The 20,121-nt window shown below is 36.6% G+C and overlaps 1 protein-coding gene across 4 annotated transcripts in view; it reads right to left on the bottom strand.

Moving 5' to 3' along the window:
• Positions 1–20,121, bottom strand: part of LOC117985971 (glucose transporter type 1-like) — a 28,745-nt gene that overhangs the window by 4,757 nt on the left and 3,867 nt on the right. The window contains exon 1 of one of the 4 annotated variants that reach the window (XM_034972772.2): positions 4,813–4,960. The exons of 2 other annotated variants lie outside the window; for them this stretch is intronic. The gene's annotated coding sequence lies outside the window, so the exon portion shown is untranslated. Of the gene's footprint in view, positions 1–4,808; positions 4,961–20,121 lie in introns of those variants that run through there. One more of the 4 variants, XM_069501282.1, reaches the window with a different exon arrangement.

Here is a 20,121-nt window from a genome sequence, read left to right on the forward strand (position 1 = left end):
AGATAATTTAAATATAAATAGTTTTGATCCACGTTTTAATATGTTCGTATTGAGTAATCCACGTACCTACTTATTAATAAAAACTGGCTTATGTTCGCAACTTCGTCCGCGTGGACTGAACAAATTTTAAACCCCTATTTCACCCCCTTAGGGGTTGAATTTTCAAAAATCCTTTCTTAGCCTATGCCTACGTCATAATGACTATATGCATGCCAAATTTCGCGTTGATCAGTCAGTCAGTCAATCAGTCAGTCAGTCACCTTTTCCTTTTATATATTTAGATTTGAATTAGGTAGAGTAGGTAGGTACTTAGTTTTGTTTTTCAAATTGTGAAATCTACAGAGAGAAAAGTTACAACTTTTAAAAACTTGGATTTTTTTCTTTCCAGTGGTAGGTATTACCTACCTAAGTACCTAATTGTAAAAGTTTAATTGAATAAAAAATATATTGATTTTGATTTTAAAAACATACGAAGTGAAAATTGCTGCCGCCGCTATCTATAACAACAAATAATAAAAATTACAAAACGGCCACCATGAAATTAAAAAATTAAAGTGTTTTTTCTTGTACGATGGTACGGAATCCTTAGTGTGCGAGTCCAACTCGCACTTGGCCGATATTCATTTTATATTACATCAGTTGAGGAGACTGCCAAATGGTAGCCTAATCACGTTTTTTAAATGTTTGATAAGACAAGATCTACCGTGTCAAATGGTACTTACAAATTACAATACAATGTCTTACTTTAGGTAGATAACTGAGAATATGACTTTGTGTCTATGTTTATCTCTATATCTGCTCTAATATACCTATAGTACGCGACAAGTCGAAATGGCAATCGGTGTAAGCCCGCACTTGGTCAGCGTGGTGGCCAAAACCTTTGTCACTCTAAGAGGAGACCGGTGGCCCTACCGCGGTTGTTTGACAGCTACAATGTCACGATCGCAATCATCTCTGATTGGTTAATGCTCGCTCACTATTGGCCACAATGCATTGTTGCAAGAAGAATCGCAAAAATTCAGAACAATTGAGATTGTAATAATGATTGATGCAGGTTTTAGACAATCGCCCTACTGTGCCCAATAGTGGGCCTGCGTTGGGTTGATATGATAATGATGATGATACTAACATCCGGCAGTTTACTTTACAAATAAGTTGTTTTTTTCTTTCGGAGCACAGATAACGCAAGGCGAGACGAGAGAGTAGTTGACCTTAACAATAATAATTTGGACTGACCCTTACATCAACGATAACAATACTCAATTTAAAACTGCAATTTTATTTCAATATAGTTAAAATAGATAACCAACTGATAACTACAAGGAATTTACAGTTAAGGATAAGTCAATCGATGAGTTTTATTTTTAATTAGGGTTCCGTACCTCAAAAGGAAAACGTACTGTCGTAGCTGCACTGTCGTAGCCATAGGCCATAATAATTATGACAGACGTCCCTCAAAATAAATAGATATCTATCTACCTATAAAATATACAATTTGACAGGTAGGTTTAAAATGAAAATCTACCTTGGAAGGTTTCACAGGTTTAGTCACACGTAGACTCGTACATTAACATTGTATAAACACTCAGTTAAAATGCCTTAATAAAATGAGTTTAAACAATCAACAATTGCAAATAAAGTCGTTGTCCCCGTGCGACTAACGTAAAACAAGGGCTGAGGTCACCATTGCGAACTGAGGTCACGAGTCACGAGCGACAAACAAAGGTATTGGAAACGTGAAGTGGAAACGATTAGCAATTAGGTGTTAATTCGGTTGTACATAATCTCTAAATGCTAAAAATATACATAACTAGCCGGCCCGGCGAACTTCGTACCGCCTAACAGTCGATTCTTTTTCAGGATTTTTTTAATATTTTTCTCTCCGTAAGAACCATCCTCATAGGTATTTCAAGGAATATTATGAAAAAAGAATTAGCGAAATCGGTTCTGCTGTTCTCGAGATTTGCGATCAGCAACACATTTAGCGATTAATTTTTATATAGAGAAAAGATGATATTCTATTCACGATGCTCTCTGTGGAAAAGAATACTTTGTCTACAAACGGCAAGAAAGTAAATAGTAAATACCTAAAATATAATAATTTAGGTAGAATAGAAATAGTTGTTGATCCAACACATATTGAACACAATAAACATCTACAAAAATCATGCCTTAAAATCAAAACCATGGATTAATAATTATTGGTTTCGCTACGCTCTACATCAAAACTAACAAACAGTGTCAAAAATGTGCCGTTGTACTACGTAGTAGTACTTGCAAATTCTTTGGCCGTGCCAACGAAAAGGCCGATTCGATATTTGAAGCCTACGACTAAAATATTTTTTTAAATCACTACACACCACTACACACACTACCAGCCTGTTACAGCCCGCTGACAGACACGGACGGACAGCGGAGGCTTTCCCGTTGGCTACCTTCAGGTACGGAACCCTAAAAAGATGTACACAAAACTCAATGAAAAAATGGCATCGTATTATATTATTTAAATGCCACCCACAGCATCAAAAAAATAATGAAAAATATGAAACTACGTGAATGAATTCGTGGGCATAATATTTATCTAATGGTTGAAATTAATGTCAAATTGATGTCTCCGATTTATCTGCTTATTTCATGACATAAAAAGGTAGATGCATATTATATAATGATAATATTATTATTATTATTCATGTAGGTACATCCGGTTTTACCTAAAACTGGTCTAACTAGAAAACTCTATTTTGCACTAGCTGCCCTGCGAACTTCGTACCGCCAACAGTCGATTCTTTTTCAGGCAATTTTTTAAATTTTCCTCTCCGTAAGAACCATCCTCGCACTTCAAGGAATATTATAAAAAAAGAAATAGCGAAATCGGTTCAGCTGTTCTCGAGATTTGCGATCAGCAACACATTCAGCGACTCATATTTATATATAGAAGAAGATTAGTTGCAGCTATTAAATAAATGTTAATTTAGAAGAAACGCATTGAAAATAATAGGAAAAACCAAACATTAGCACACATTAGTGATTAACTATAATTGCACAGGTGGTTAAAGATTCTATTGTGATGTTCGTTTCGAATGAATAAATTACAAAAAAAACATGCGAACGCCTTGCCATGCCTAATTAGAACGACTCATACTTTTATCGTCTACAAGAATTTTAATGACTGCTTAAGTAGGTAGGTATGTACCAAAATAGAATAATAATTGTCATCAAAACAGTCTTTGAAGACCTCCCAGGCGCCGACACGGACGTGCAAACCTTCTGGGTATAAATAATATTATGTCCCTTACTTCTAGGTCTATTTGGGACTCTTAGGACCTTATCTACCTTATGTACCTATTATAAAATGAGAAGTCCTGATTCACTCACTGACTGATTCATCAACACCAAACTTTAGACCTAACATGCTTAAATTTTGAACAAAGGTTTCCTTTATATATTTTTTAAATAGAGATAGCGAGCAAACGACAAAGGCGGGTCCACCTGATGTTAAGTGATTACCGCCGCCCATGAACATTTGCAGCACCAGAGGAACCGCCGATGCGTTGCATGCCTTTTAGGAATTTGTTGGTCCGCCCCTTGAATAATCCCATGTTGTAATCTAAAGGGAACACCGCCGAAGGGAGTAGACAAGGAATAAAATTCCTACGGTATACGAATTAAATGCGAGCTAAATTGCGGGTGGTCGCTAGTTTACAACAGGGATGATGCCGACCACAGAGCTAGATTCCTCCGACACTTGTTGCCAAGGTAATCAAATCAGCAACTCTCAAACGTCAAAAGGCACGCTTTGGGAACCTAACTAGGGTCTAGCGACTAGTGGGCTTGCATGATTGGGAACTAGGGACTTGGAAGCATGTGTGAAATAACGAAATGCGACGTCATAAACATTTGACGTGTTTTTCAGGCTTCTGTACCCGAAGGGTTCCAACCTATTACTAAGCCGCCGCTGTCCGTCCTTCTGTTTGATTGTCAGCAGGCTGTCTCATGAACCGTAATATATAGAGTAGAAATTATCACAGGGTGTGTATTTACATTGCCGCTATAACAACAAATAGTTAATGAAAAATTCTAGTTTCCGACCGGTTTTTTTTTTAAATCAAGTATAATACAAAGTTTTTAGCAACTAGCATGGCTACCTTACAAGTCTTCTGACACAAACTTGACCGATTTTTTTAAGAATCAATAGCCTTATCAGTTATCATGCCAAGGTTGTAGGTATTAAATTCTCTTGAGGAAGGAAAATATAACATTTTATACGATATTTGTACTTATCTAATAAGTAAAGTAAGATAATTTACAACAAGCTAAAAGATTTCATTTCAAGATTTTTCTTATACTGACCAAAAAAGCGTAAAGTGGCGGCACTACTTGTAAACACGTCTCTAAGAGATAAGATATTTTCACAATCGACATTGTGGCTAATTCCGTTGTACACAATCTCTAAACTAAACTAAAATGGCACGTCTAAACCTATTGCTATCCCTATCATAATGTTGCTTGCGGAAAAGGAAAGCACTAGATTTAGACCTTCTAATTTAGTTTAGTTTAGAGATTGTGTACAAGAGAATCGGCCCCAATGGAAAGTTAAATTAACAAAAAACTTAACAGTCTTTAGTAAGAACTAATTATTATGAAAAGTTTTGAATACAACAACAAAGATCCTAAATAAAAAACACTATAAAACACGGGATTTTTAATATAATTTTATATTCATGATTTTCATTTCATGAAATAAAATACCTTAAAGTTATTTTTGGACTTCTGTCGTAAGAAAATAAAGGCAAAATTATACGGATCACTTACACAGTCTATATGACAATGATCAAAACGTTTTGAACACTTGTTTGAACAACACTGCACTAAAAGTTGAACATCTTCGAGAATTCTGAACGGGTGGAAAACTGCGACGTAGGCAACGGAGCAAAACAGACTGGTTACTGCTGTACTTGCATAAGGCCGACAGCATTTGTAGGGTTGTCAACTATGACAATATTACAACAGCCATAGTTTATTTATCGACAATATTTTTTATTGATGTGCCAGCTAAATAAATCAAAGCGAGTAATGTTTAGGCTCGCAGGAGGTGGATGGAAGAAAACTAGTCGGCGATAATATCCTTATAATAATTATATTCAAAGTTACATTTAAATGAAAAGACTAAAAACTAGTGCTTATCTCTACGGATGAGAATATTCTAACTTAATATTACGATTCCCACATCGCGCGGGTTCTGGTATTACGCCGCGTCAGCTATACGGGTCGTATTCGTACGTGGGAATGGGAATGCATGTTGCGCTGGCTCACTATGTATCAGCCGCTGGCTTCGCCTGCGTAACACCTCCCCCATCAGATCGGCGCATATGGAACACCTTGGCTGTGAATTGCGCCGGAAGGTCATCGGATGAAGAACTCTGAATTTTGGTTATGTTTCTTAACTGCAAGTTCTTCGTGCGATGTATTTTCTGATAAACTGTAATGATCATATTCAGTCTGCAGGTTCCAATTAATATGGCGTATGGTAATGATTGTGTGATAAATAACTCCATGGTCCGTACTTGGAGGTAGAGTGATAGGCGTTTGAGATGAAACCTTTGCACTTGCATCATGTAGGTGATCCAGTTTTGTGGACTTCAATTATTCATAATGGATGGTCTTGAGTCAAAGGATTCTTCTTTAGGTAAAACTATAACTTGGATGGCTATGTCTTCTTCTATTCTGGGTAAGTGTAAATCTATAAGCTTCGTATATCGGCATATTATAATATAGATAACCTTTGCTGGTCTTCGAGCATTCAGCCTCTATGTACCTGTATTCGTTCAAGCAAGGAATGGATAATAAGTGACAAGGATATCATGATGCGTATGTGGTAATGGGAAATTAATACATAATATACTTAGGTTAAACTAACAGGAAATTTTTAAACTATGAAAAACAAAATGATATCATTTCTTACATAATACTAACCTAACACTATAATATCCTAACACTATAATATCCTAACTCTATCATGTTGGATCATTACCACTGGCTGCAGAAGTAGATTGATTATAAAGAGGATCCTGCAACAATTGGGCAGTGTTAGGAACTCTCTTTAGTCTTGACTTCGCGATTGGGCCTCGTTTTCTTCTAGTGTAGATGTGGATTGGGAGATTTGCCACAACTACATCCTGAGTATAGCGGGGAGCTGCCTTTTGACGAGAGGCAACAGGGTTTCTAACAAAAACTTGTTGTTCTGGGGAATAATTTGCTTCGGGCTCTCTAGTTCTATTACGACTATTAGTTAAATCTCTGCGTAGACTACTACAGGATTCGTGGATAAGGTTATATGTAATTTTCATTCTATTTTTATGATCCTGTATGTACTGCTGTAAGACATGTGTCGTGAGGTCTATGTCGAGTGGGTCGCGTGGGTCAAAATGTCCAGTTACTATTTCGATTGGTCTGCATTTTGTGAAACTATGAATACTGCTATTGTAGGCTAGAAGAGCATAAGGTATCAGGTTCCTTACTGATTCATCCTTTTGACTGATTCTAAAGATACGAAGGTGTTCTAAGAGTGTTAAGTGAAATCTTTCAACGATACCATTTTCGTTAGGAGTATGTGGTGCGACCTTATGATGCTGGATTTTATGAAGTTTGAAGAACTCAGATATAAGTTGATTGTTAAATTCCGGACCGTTGTCAGTAACTACAGTTAAAGGATTTCCATGATGCGTACTAAATTTAAGTAATGCTTGAACTACACTGACTGCCGTGCTGTCTCCTAAGAAATATGCTTGAGCATATTTGGAGAAAGAGTCGACTATTGTCAGAAACTTACAGCTTTCTACACTTAAGAGGTCTAAGTGCACAAGCTCAAAAGGTTTACTGGGTGGTGGAACTACTTGAAATTGCTGTCGGATTGGATTACGGTCATACTTAGCCTGTCCGCATACTGCACAGTCGTTAATAAATTTTGAAATATGCTCTCGCATTTTAGGCCAGTAAAATTTTCGAGATAAAGCAAGAAAGCATTCATTGATACCGCGGTGGTTTGTCTTGCCATCATGGTACTTGTCTATAATTTGTTGCTGCCTTAAATATTCTCGAACATTTTCTACTTCTGTTTTAACTAAATTGAGTATCATTGACGAATTTTTAAAGGTTTTCTGTATTATTGGAATTATCTTATACATAGCCAATGGTGGATTGATTAATAAACCAGTTTTAATTTTAGGTTGAACAAATTCTTTAATAGCATTGATGACATCTATTTCTAAATTTGATTCAGATAATTGAACAGTCGTACGCTTATGGTTTTCAAAGGGGTTTGTAGTGACTGGTTTGGTTTTAATATCACCTACAACGTTAAAAACGATTTGCCTAGTAAATTTATTCAACGGATGTTCTGTAATCGGGATTTCCAAGATGGGGCTTTCGTCATCAGTATGGACAGTTGCTGTTCTAGAACCATCTTCAGCCTCCGGAGCTGAGAGAGTTCCAGAGTCATCTAAAGAGGGAGCTCCGTCCGATAGATTCACAGCAACCGAACTTAGCTCTTCCACATGAACTTCAATGCGCGATAACGCGTCCGCGTTGGTATTAGACTTTCCTTGCTTATACAACACCGTAAAATCGAACTCGCTGAGTTTTAAACGCCATCTTGTAAGTCTCGAATTAGGTTCCTTAAGACTCATTACCCACTGCAGGGGCTTATGATCTGTAATAATTTTAAATTTACGTCCAAAAAGGTAAGGCCTGAAATACTTGGTGGCCCAGACGATTGCTAAGAGTTCTTTTTCTATCGTACTATAGTTCAATTCGCTAGAATTAAGAGTTCTAGATGCATATGCGATCGGTTTATCAGACCCTACTGGGCCCTGTGATAAAACGGCACCTACTGCGACATTAGAAGCATCAGTTGTTAGCAAAAATTCTTTAGTAAAATCCGGATACTGTAAAATGGGATCATTGGTAAGCAGTTGCTTACAGTGCTCGAAACACCTTATGTATTCGTCATCGAGTATTATTTTAGAATTTTTCTTCAGGCATTGAGTAAGGGGCTTTGTTAGACGTGCAAAATCAGGGATGAATTTTCTGTAATATCCTAGCAATCCGAGAAAACGTTTGATCTGTGTCGTAGTCTTTGGTAATGGATATTTACTTATGGCTGCTATTTTATTGGGGTTTGGTTTTACACCATCTTTAGAAATTATGTGACCTAAAAATTCGGTTTCTAAATTCAAGAATTCAGACTTATCCATCTGTATCTTGAAGTTTGACTCACGCAATCTCTGAAATATCTTTTCCAAATTAACTATGTGCTCTTGAAGACTTGTGCTAAAGCAAATTATGTCATCAAGATATACTAGACAAACTTTGTTCTGTAGATCTTTGAGAACATTATCCATGACTCGCTGAAAAGTCGATGGAGCATTTTTCAACCCCATGGGCATCCTTAAAAACTCATAGTGCCCATTCTCTACATTAAATGCAGTCTTGTGAATATCAGCGGGGTCCATTTCAACCTGGTAAAAGCCACTAGCTAAATCTAAGGTAGTGAAGTAATGACACTTCCCTAATTTGTCTAGCACATCGGTGATGTTGGGAATAGGGTACTTATCATCAATCGTTATCTCGTTTACTTTTCTGAAGTCCACGACAAGACGCCATTTACGACGACCAGAAGCATCTGCCTTTTTGGGAACCACCCAAATAGGAGAGCTCCAGGCGGAGTCAGAAGGTCTTATAATATTTTGTTCAAGCATTTTACTGATCTGATCTCTGATTTCTTGTCGGTGGACATAAGGATATCTGTAACTTTTTGTATGTACAGGAATTTCATCGCTGGTCTTAATTTTATGTTTAATCTTATTATTGAACGTTAAAGGTTCACCTTCAAGATAGAACACGTCGGCATACTTTGCACACAGTGCTTTCAAATTAGCTGCTTCTTCTGGATTTAAATGTTCAGTGCGAAGACGAGAAAAAACTTCTTTAGCACGATTCGAAGAAACATTGGTTTGCTCACATTCAAAATTATAAAGTTCTGCTGATATGGGTTTGTCTATGGAAAAAACTATATCATTCGGGGAATCATTAGTAATTTCAACATATCCTTTCTTATTTTTAACGCGTGTTATACAATCGGAAATAATACAGCTGCATATAGTTTGAGATGGAATCAAGACATCACCGTCCTGCGAATTAATAGGCAATGCAAATAGCTTTGAAGAATGAGCAGGAATAATTTCTTCGAACAAATTAACGTTACGCGAATCATACATTTTTATTGGAATCTCAGCGTTACGCGTTACTAATTTTCTGTCTTTAAGATTAATAGTGGACTCCAATTTTTCAAGTAAATCTAGGCCTAAAAGACCGTCAAAGTATTCGTGAAAATTATATACGTAAAAAGTAATATCACCATCTTCGTTAAATTCGGAAAACCAAGGTAATGTAATGGAATAGTCATTTTTAGTTGTTGCGTGCACGTTGGTTACTTCAAAGGGTTCATAGTTAAGTGGCATATTACTAAAATACATTTGTACTGCTTTAGGACTGATAAAAGATTGATTCGCCCCGGTATCGATAAGAAATCTGAGAGGTGGATTACTAATCTGTACATAACCAAGTTGCCGCTGGACATAAAAATTTACATCTATCCTGGTTTTTCGGATTCGCTGACTATCTGAAAATTTTCTTTCTTAGAACTGACTTCCTGTTTCTGATCAACTTCTTCTATTATTGGACTTGGTTCAACGTTCGAGGAGCTTTCCTCATAGTAATTATAGCATTCATCCGTAAATTGTTCGTAATTGTCATAGTCATAATCGTAGTCATAGTCATAATCATAATCATAGTCATAGTTAAGTTCATTAAAATTGACGTCGCGTGATTTCATATAGTTAGTTGGTGGTGGATTACCAAATTTACGCCAATCATGTCCCGATGGTGGTAAATGTCTAGGGGTGAAATGACTCACACCGCTCATGGGACGTGGGAAATTAGAATTGTTAGGCGATTGGTGTCGATTTGGAAATTTGAAAACGTTGCTCTTCGGGTTATAATTCGGTGGAGGACCGCGAAACATTAATTGGGTACGACTAGGACCACGCGGATGCATTTGAGGGTTAGGTTTCCAACCAGGTCTAAAATGCATAGGTTGCTGACTCTGAGGTGGTCTAAAATGTATAGGCTGCTGCCAAGATGGCCCAGGCATAGCGAAACCTTGTGACCTTGAAGGACCTGTGTAATTTGATACGGAAAATTTATGTCCAGAATTTTTCTGAGAAAACCCGCCTTCATTTCGTTGTTGTATATATAGGGTGTTAAGTTCCTCTTGTACAAATTCGAGGGCTTTTTCCATTGACACTGGCCGCATGCACCGTATCCTCGAGCCTAGCGGGTCTTTTAGACCACGTAAATAACACTGCAGGGTTAACTTTTGGTAAAGTTGCCGTTTAGCCTCTATTGTGGTAGGTACGGATTCATGTAGAGAAATGTAGGTCATAATTGTGCTAAACAGGTTTTGGCACTTTTCGTAAAATTCTTGCGGGGTGCTAGAGCCTTGTGTCTGTAGAGACAAATCATTGTATAAAGCGGTCTCATCGCGATGGTCTGCGAAATTATTAATAAGGGCATTTCGTATGCCATTCCAACTATCTGGGATACCGTTTGCATTAATTAACCTAGCCGCGGAACCTGTCACTTTATTTAATATTCCACTAATTAATGCCGAATTTTGTAACTCATGTCCCGGACTAACGTCAAAATGGGCAATCACCAATTGGTCACACAAATTTATAAACCGTGTTAACACATGAGGATTTCCGTCAAATTCGGGTAAAAATCGAATAGATTTATAGATAGTATCTAAATCGTTTGATGCCATGTCTTCTAAGTTCCTAGATTCGTCTACGGCTCTTGACCTATTAACCGAACCTACGAAACTACGTCCTGACCTTGGATGAAAAATCTTGACGAATAAAAATTAAACTAACACACACAAAAAGACACTCAAAAAAAACTTTTATTACAAAAAAGCACTCAATAAAAAAAATTAATTCCCTAAAGTTCACGTAAAATTATATTAAATAGGTCTATAGATTTTGTATAAACCTAGATTATAAAATTTTAGGAATAAGGACGATATATAAATGAGGATTCAATAAACGTACGATTTAAAAAAAATCAATTAAAAAAAATTAAACACAATACCTCTTTTTCTTGTTAGTCGGAAAAGGATAGGTAAAAGGAACTTGAACGATTCAAGTACTTACCGCATCGCCATTCTATTTCTTTCCACGAATCGAAGTTTAGATTCTCCACTACACTGCGGCCTCCGAATAGTAGGTTCTCAGGATAAGTTGTTCTCCGTCACAGTTGTCCGATACAGCTACAGGTACAGCTTATCCTACCCCGTCACTGCGCCAGTAATGTTTAGGCTCGCAGGAGGTGGATGGAAGAAAACTAGTCGGCGATAATATCCTTATAATAATTATATTCAAAGTTACATTTAAATGAAAAGACTAAAAACTAGTGCTTATCTCTACGGATGAGAATATTCTAACTTAATATTACGATTCCCACATCGCGCGGGTTCTGGTATTACGCCGCGTCAGCTATACGGGTCGTATTCGTACGTGGGAATGGGAATGCATGTTGCGCTGGCTCACTATGTATCAGCCGCTGGCTTCGCCTGCGTAACAAGCGCGCCGTCGTCGTTGGTAGATAACATAATATTTATTATTATCACTGTTTACAGTGATAAATGTCAAATTTACCACAGCGCAGGTATATTTTGGATACTTCATGCATATCTATCATTAAAAATGATTTCCTACAAATGATTATGCAAGGATTAAGCAATTTTTCGTAGAAAACCTTTAATAGTTTAAAGATAAATGTTAATAGAGCTCGTTGGCTACCATTCAGTGTAAAGACACTGGAGTTAGAGAATCACTCCGCTGATCATTATTGATATTTCCCTAAAGACAGGAAGTCCTGATTTTAAACTAGAAAACTGACCAAAACTAAATACAAAATATAGATAACCGCAATGGTCAATCAAAACTTAAACACAATTTATCACAACGCCACAAAACAGAGAAAACTAAAACGAAATTAAATAGCAAAGAGAAATTCAGTGAAAGTAACTTCCAGTAACAGACGCTACGTGGTAGAGCGTTTCAATTATTACAATAGTACAATAGTCAATAAGTAATCGTTGGCCTTATTGCCAGTTGACATGAAACACGAATAGTTGGAAAACTTAGTAACTAAAAAGTTAATGACTACGTATTTTTTTTAATATAAAAGTTTTAGTACGAAAAATGAAAGTTTTTAGTACGAAGCTGATTTTCTAAGCGCAGTAAATAAAATAATGACCAAATTGAATTTCTTCATAAACTAATCCATTAGATTTAGTTAATTTTGCCATGCTGAGTGTTCTATTTTCCACTATTTTCAAAAGAACAATATCCTAAAATAAAAAAATGTCAAATAATATTACAACACCTTACAATATTATTGCAGCAGCCCAAAAAAGTCGGTATCCCAAAAGATATTTTTTTAAAGACTTCAGTTTTTAATTCAGTCACTGAAATTTTCATGACACGATTAGATTAATTATTTTCGACTTTTGTCAGCTCATTCTACTTATTTCTTGTAAGTTGTAACTACTCCATAGATTATCGCCAGATATGTTAATTCTTCGCAAACATATTTAAACACCGCTCGCTTTAATATTAACCTATCCCTTTAGCAGTCACCAACTTATTTTGTTTTCAGCACGATTTATCCCATCCCAAAAGAAATTAAAAGTCCATAGTGTGTACGATGGTACGGGACCAATCGTGTGTGAGGCCAACTCGCACTTGACTGGTTTTATTGCGACTATTTCTAATCCTACTGATTGGACATAACTTTAACTTTAGGGTTATTTAACCGAATACAAACTGAATGTCAATTATTAAGGTTTTTTTAGAATTGTTTAGTGTTGATAACCCTAGACACGGGTACCTTCAAAGCAAGTCTAACAGAAGAGAACGCGTTCGGGAATATAACGTAAGCTGATTGCAAATTATATGCTTTACTTACATCTCGTCAAATAATTTATTTACTAGGAAATATCTAACTTAGTTGGTAGATACCCAGTTGAAATTTATATTACAAACAAAGCTAGAGAGAAGAGAAGAGAGACTAACGTGATTGTAAAGCTTCGATTAGACACCTATTCTAGCAATATTTAGAACTAGCTTATCCTCGCGACTTCGGCCGCGTGGACTACACAAACAAATCCTTATTTCACCCCCTTAGGAGTTGAGTTTTCAAAAATCCTTTTTTAGCGGATGCCTACTTCATATTATTAATATCTATCTGCATGCCTTTAAGCCCGAGCCGTCCATTAGTTTGAGCTGTACGTTGATAGATCACTAAGTCAGTCATTCAGTCAACAGTCACCTTTTCCTTTTATATAGTTAGACTAGCTTATGCTCGCGAACTCGTCCGCGTGGACTACACAAATTTAAAACCCCTATTTCACCCCGTTAGGGGTTGAATTTTCAAAAATCCTTTTTTTAGCGAATGCCTACGTCACAATAGCTATCTGCATGCCAAATTTCAGCCCGATTCGTACCTACAGTAGTTTGAGCTGTGCGTTGATAGATCAGTCAGTCAGTCAGTCACCTTTTCCTTTTATATATATATATATATATATATATATATATATATATATATATATATATAAGATTAAGGGGGTGGAGTTCTAGGAAATTGACTCTTGAATAATTGCCTAATTAGTTATAGTTAGTTTGGCAACTAGGTAGGGCAGGTTAAGTTACCGAGTTAGTTATGTTTTAGTTGAAGTTTTAATTTTTTTCTTTTAATATTATTTAGATTACATTTAGCTAGGTCATTACCTCTAGTCAGGGCACAAGATTTAAAAGGAATCAGTACTTAATTATAACAAAAATGTAGATTGCAGGTTGTATAAATCGACTGCTACTAACGTTTGCTAAACCTACCTAACCTATTAAAGTTTCTTATGGGAAAACTAGGCACATTATGAGATTTACTCATGGGTTTTTGACCTTTGTATATAAAGACTGTTACGACTCTAGTTATGCTAATTAAATACGTACATGCAGCAAAGAAAATCAATGTCAGACGTAGAATCATGCTTTGAGTAGCTAAGCGACCCCCTCTGGTTTTTCCTGTAATTATTCATGCTGGGGTTGATACACATAACAATCACATATTATATTAATACTAGATGATGCCCACGACTTCGTCTGCGTGGATTTAGGTTTTAAAAAATCCCGTACAAACTCTTCGATTTTCCGGGATAAAAAGTAGCCTATGTCCTTCCCCGGGATGCAAGCTATCTCTGTACCAAATTTCGTCAAAATCGTTTGAACGGATGGTCGGTGAAAGGCTAGCAGATAGACAGACACACTTTCGCATTTATAATATTAAGTAATTTTCGCATTTATAATAAATTATTAATATTACTTCCATAAAGTATGGATGTGATAGTTATTTGTTTCGTAAATAACTATCACGTACCTTACACTATCTTAAGTTTTTCTTATATAAAAAAATTCTAAACTATAAACTTTATGATAAAATCGAGGAGACGTCGCGAAAGATCTAGTTTCAAGTGGTGTCAAGGCAGTTACGGTAAACATAGCTCAACTTAAAAAGATGTAATTGAGAGCCTTTTTAGTTACCTTTTTACCTGAAGGTACGGAACTGGTCAGTCTGTCTGTCAGTGGAATCTGATGAACCGCAATAGGCAAAGAGTTGGAATGTGTATTTCTATTGTCGCTATAACAACAGATAATAAAAATTTCAAAATGGCCGCCATGAAAATTAATAAAAAAATTAAAAGTGTTAATAATTGACGACCTCCCTGGCGCAGTGGTGAGCGCTGTGGTCTTATTAGTGGGAGGTCCCGGGCTTCGGCCGTGGCTAGTTACCACCCTACCGGCAAAAGCCGTGCCGCCAAGCGATTTAGCGTTCCGGTACGATGCCGTGTAGAAACCAAAGGGGTATGGGTTTAATGAAAACTGCCATACCCCTTCCAGCCCGCTATCATCTTAGACTGCATCATCACTTACCACCAGGTGAGATTGCAGTCAAGGGCTAACTTGTATCTGAATAAAAAAAATAAAAAATAAAAATTAAGTAAGTATTTTACGATGGTACGGAATGGAACACCTCGTGTGCAAGTCCGACTCGCACTTGACCGATTTCTTTGTAGGTGTTCACACAATATCCAGTTCCGGTATCTTCGCATGTTGAAATCTACGATAGAAAAATACAAAATCGTTTTGGGATTATTATTAAAACTATAGAACTACTTGAAAGAAGTGAATAAGTGTGAGTTAGACCACTCTCGCACTAAGAATGAAATATGATCACTTCACAGTCTATGCGTTGCCACAGCATTATTTGATAAGGCATTGTTATTACTTCTTGATAGGTAGGTAAGTACTAATAAGTAGGCCTAGAAGTAATTAAAAACAAAAACATTACAATGCATATAAGGCGCCAAAAAAACGTGATTCAGTCCGATAAAAACATCGTTAAACGATTCCTTCTAAATATGGATAACAATACGATAGCTCAGTCGTACCTACCTAGTGAAAGCTATAGAATGCAAGGCCACCTAGCGACGATTAATTGGACAAACACGTGTGAAAATAGCGACTTTTCAAACAACTTGTCTAGAAACTTTTTTATCGAATCGCTTTTTAGGGTTACGTACCCGAAGGGTGCCTACGGGACCCATTAATGGGTCTCCGCTGTCCATCCGTCTGTCTGTCAGCGGGCTGTATCTCGTGAGCTGAAATTTTCACAGAATGTGTATTTCTATTGCCGCTATAACAACAAATAATAAAAATTTCAAAGTGGCCGCCATGAAAATTTTAAAAAATCAACTCTAAAAAATTCATCGAGTCGAATAATTAAACTGCGATGCTGTAAAAACCAGCTATGTTATTAAATAAGTAGGCGTTAGATATACAGAACACGCGGGGGCGTCCTGTCGTCATACGAGTACCAAATATCATTTAATACCGACCTACACGTCTATGCTAAGGACTTGGGAACAAATCTGGATAAAAAGGCGCCTCTCTGGCGTCAGAAATGTGAGACCTACCTATCTCGGGTCGGGATAAATAGTCAAGTTACTAAGACCAAGTCATGAAATATGATGTAAGCATCTACGTACTAAGTTGTTCGATAGAATATCAAATAGTGTGTAGGATGTTAGGCGAATAATTGGAAATAGTTGACCTAGAGTAGGCAAGAGTTGAACTAGACTTGAGCAACAATAATTAGCAACAATAGTTTTACTAAAGCTTAGTTATAGTAGATAAGACTCGAACTAGAGTCACTGAACAAGAGTGACCTACAGTAGAAATTGAGTTGAACACGAATAGAAATCGATTTGAACTCGAGTTAAACAATATTTAAATATGAATTGAAATCACGAGCGAAAAAATTCCCATATACATACTTAGAGAACATAGTACAGCAATATGCATAATATGCTAGCAAGTAATTCGAAAATTAAATGATCCACAGATTCGAATTTACTTGAATGAACATCAGTAGAGACCTAACTGTAAATAGTAACATAAGAATTACTTATTACTTACTATGGGATATATCTAGTATTGGACAAAACGGGAGGAAGACAATTAAACAACAACAAACCTACATAAACGCGTACAGAGCCGATCTCTCCACGGTCCTACAGTCTAAGTCCAGTCATAACAGCTATTGCCTATTGTAACATTAATTAGATAACTACAGTCTATTCAGAGTTTTAATCAACCATCATCAACAACCAGTTCTCCTACAATTAAGCAATTTAGCGTTCCCACTTCCCGTACTAGATATGGGTAGGCCTATATTGCGCATAGAAATGCTAAAAAAAATTGGCCTGTAGGGTTCCTACCTTCCGCTAAGAAAGGATTTTTGGAAATACAATCCCTAAGGGGGTTAAATACGGATTTGAAATTTGTATAGTCCACGAGGACGATGTCGCGAAGATATTCATCAATGGAAGAGAAACACGATGAGATCCAATTTCTTCGATATAAAAATAATAATCCGAAAACTGCTCCAAATATCAAACTTTTTAGTTTTAATCAGAAATGGTAATTAATGTTTCTGTATTTTATTATGTGGATGATTACTATTTCCAAAAAGTCATGAAAAAAAAAATTGTTTTATGCATAAAGAACATAGACTTATTTTCAGTATTAGGTAAGTATCTATTTGTTTTTTTCCCTCGGCCACCATTGCACTCTGTAACGAGGCCGAGGTATACTCTTCGGTACGTTATCTACACTAGATACTATGAGTGAATAAATCTATTCTTCTCACATTTTTGTTTCGTTATGGTCTCTTATCCGTTTCCGCCTACATATTTTCTCGTACGATTCAACAACAATAAAGTCTTTATTATTTTCATTGGAAGAATCTAAATATATAAAAGGAAAAGGTGACTGACTGACTGACTGACTGACTGACTGACTGACTGATCTATCAACGCACAGCTCAACCTACTGGACGGATCGGGCTGAAATTTGACATGCAGGTAGCTATTATGACGTAGGCATCCGCTAAGAAAGGATTTTTGAAAATTCAACCCCTAAGGTGGTGAAATAGGGGTTTGAAATTTGTGTAGTCCACGTGGACGAAGTCGCGAGCATAAGCTAGTTTATTAATATGCACGGCGCGGCGAGATTCTCGGCGTAGGCTGCGTAGGTATTGGTATGCATTTAATGTTATTGGAATTTCAAGCTTTTCTAGTTATTATAAAATAATTAAGTAAGTAATATAGCGCCCTTTATACTTCGAAGGCTATGCTCGGAGTTTTTTCTATAGAAATTAAGAGATTCGTAGAAGAATAAGAGTAACCTGCATAGCTCAAAGGGTAGCGAATCTGAAGTGGCAATGAATGGTAGCACAGTTCGAAGAAGGTGGTTGGGGTTCTAAGGTTTTGCAGGGATAGCAGCCTCACACCGGAAAGACATTGGTAGACCTTCCACTATAGGTGGGCAGATGACATCAAAGGAGTCGCAGGGAGCACTTATTTCTGATTCTATGGAGCCGCTGAATTCAGGAAACGCACGACCACGGCGTGTGGAAGAGTCCCTACAAGAAACCTATGTATGTCCAGCAGTGGACGTTTACTGGTTGACGACGACGACGATCGCAGAAGGTAGATTCTAGATTTCTTAACAACTTCCTTTTTAAAGTTAGTTAGGTATTTAATATTTTATAAATTAGTGTTGACGTTGATTAGTGACACATGCTTCGAGAGAAGTCAAAGAAGTGGACCAAAGCTATAACAGAATGGGAAGTTAGGGAGGGCTCAAAGCGGAAAAGGGGTAGACAAAGGAAGAAAATGAAAATGAAAATGAAAATGAAAATCTTTTTTATTCGTATAAACTTTTACAAGTGCTTACGAATAGTCGGATGCATCTACCACTGGTTCGGAATGCCTTTCCTGCCGAGAAGAACCAGCAAGAAACTCGGCGGTTGCTCTTTTCAAATATTTGATATAGGTACAAGATTATGCCATGTATAAAATAGTATTTGTAGTCTTGTGCGTTGCTGGAACGAGCTGCAGGTCAAATCCACGCTCTTTTATCATTTAGATAATCTTCAATTGTGTAATATGCTTTTTCAGGAGCATATTTTTAATAGATTTTTTAAACTTGTGCAAAGGTAAGTCCAAAATAGTTTGCGGGATTTTATTATAAAAGGTAATACCCATACCCACAAATGACTTTTGGACTTTCCTGAGGCGGAAGGCAGGAGCTGCAAGTTTGTCTCTGTTTCTAGTTAGCCTATTGTGTAGATCACCAATTTTCTTGTAACTAAGAATATTTTGTCTTACAAAAATTATGTTATTATAAATATATTGAGAGGCTACAGTAAGGATATCTTTTTCCTTAAATTTCTCTCGAAGGGAATCGCGTGGTCTTAAGTTATAAATTGCGCGTATTGCCCTTTTTTGTAATACAAAAATTCTCCCAATATCTGCCGCTTTACCCCATATTAAGATTCCATAAGACATAATACTATGGAAGTAAGCAAAATATACTATCTTTGCGGTTTCCACGTCAGTTAACTGCCGAATCTTTCTAACAGCGTAAGCGGCAGAGCTTAATTTGCTAGCAAGAGTTGATATATGTGTATTGAAGCGCTGGGTAGACGATATAAATCAGACAGCGGGGTCACTCTAGACAAGAGAAGCACAAAACAGACTCATATGGAAAAACCTGGAGGAGGCCTATGCGTCAGAAGACGCGCTGATCGGAAAGGAACTAAAGTGCGAGATTTAAATTATGTAATTGTTAAGTGTAAATTCAACAATAAAGGCTTTATTTATTTTATTTAAATTAGTGTTAAATAGTCTTCCAGGTAAACACATTTGTAACACAATGATCGTAAAGTGTAGAATTCATATATCAATACCTCAATAGCTCAACCGGTAAAGGAGTGGACTGAAAACCGAAAGGTCGACGGTTCAAACCCCGCCCGTTGCACTATTGTCGTACCTACTCCTAGCACAAGCCTGACGCTTAGTTGGAGAGGAGAGGGGAATATTGGTCAATTAACATGGCTAATATTCTTTAAAAAAAAATATATATCAAAAAAAAATATATATATATATATAAATTCTCAGCATTCTTTATTTGAAACAATGTAAGGAAGTATTAAAATCTGACAAGTGACAATCACTAACATGAATAATTACGCAGTTTGTCTTAATTATTATCGCACGCGTATTGTTATTTTATGATTTGCAATATATAAATGGTAATCTTTATCTACTTCCTATGTAAATAAAGAGACGGATCCAGTGGCAATCTATAAGTTAATATTTGTATTACAAAGAGGTTAGTTTTTTTGTAGGAAGTAATCTCAGGAACTACTGAACTGATTTTGAAATTTATTTCAACATTAGAAAGCTACATTAATCCTGAGCGCCATAGGCGATATTTTATTTTCAAAAAAATTAGAGATCTGTACGAAAATTGTAATGAAACTATAAAAATTGTATGCGAAACTCCGCTAGTATACTTAGGTAGGTTGGTATAACTT

This window comes from Maniola hyperantus, chromosome 10 (assembly GCF_902806685.2).
Source record: "Maniola hyperantus chromosome 10, iAphHyp1.2, whole genome shotgun sequence".
NCBI classification, from domain to species: domain Eukaryota; kingdom Metazoa; phylum Arthropoda; class Insecta; order Lepidoptera; family Nymphalidae; genus Maniola; species Maniola hyperantus.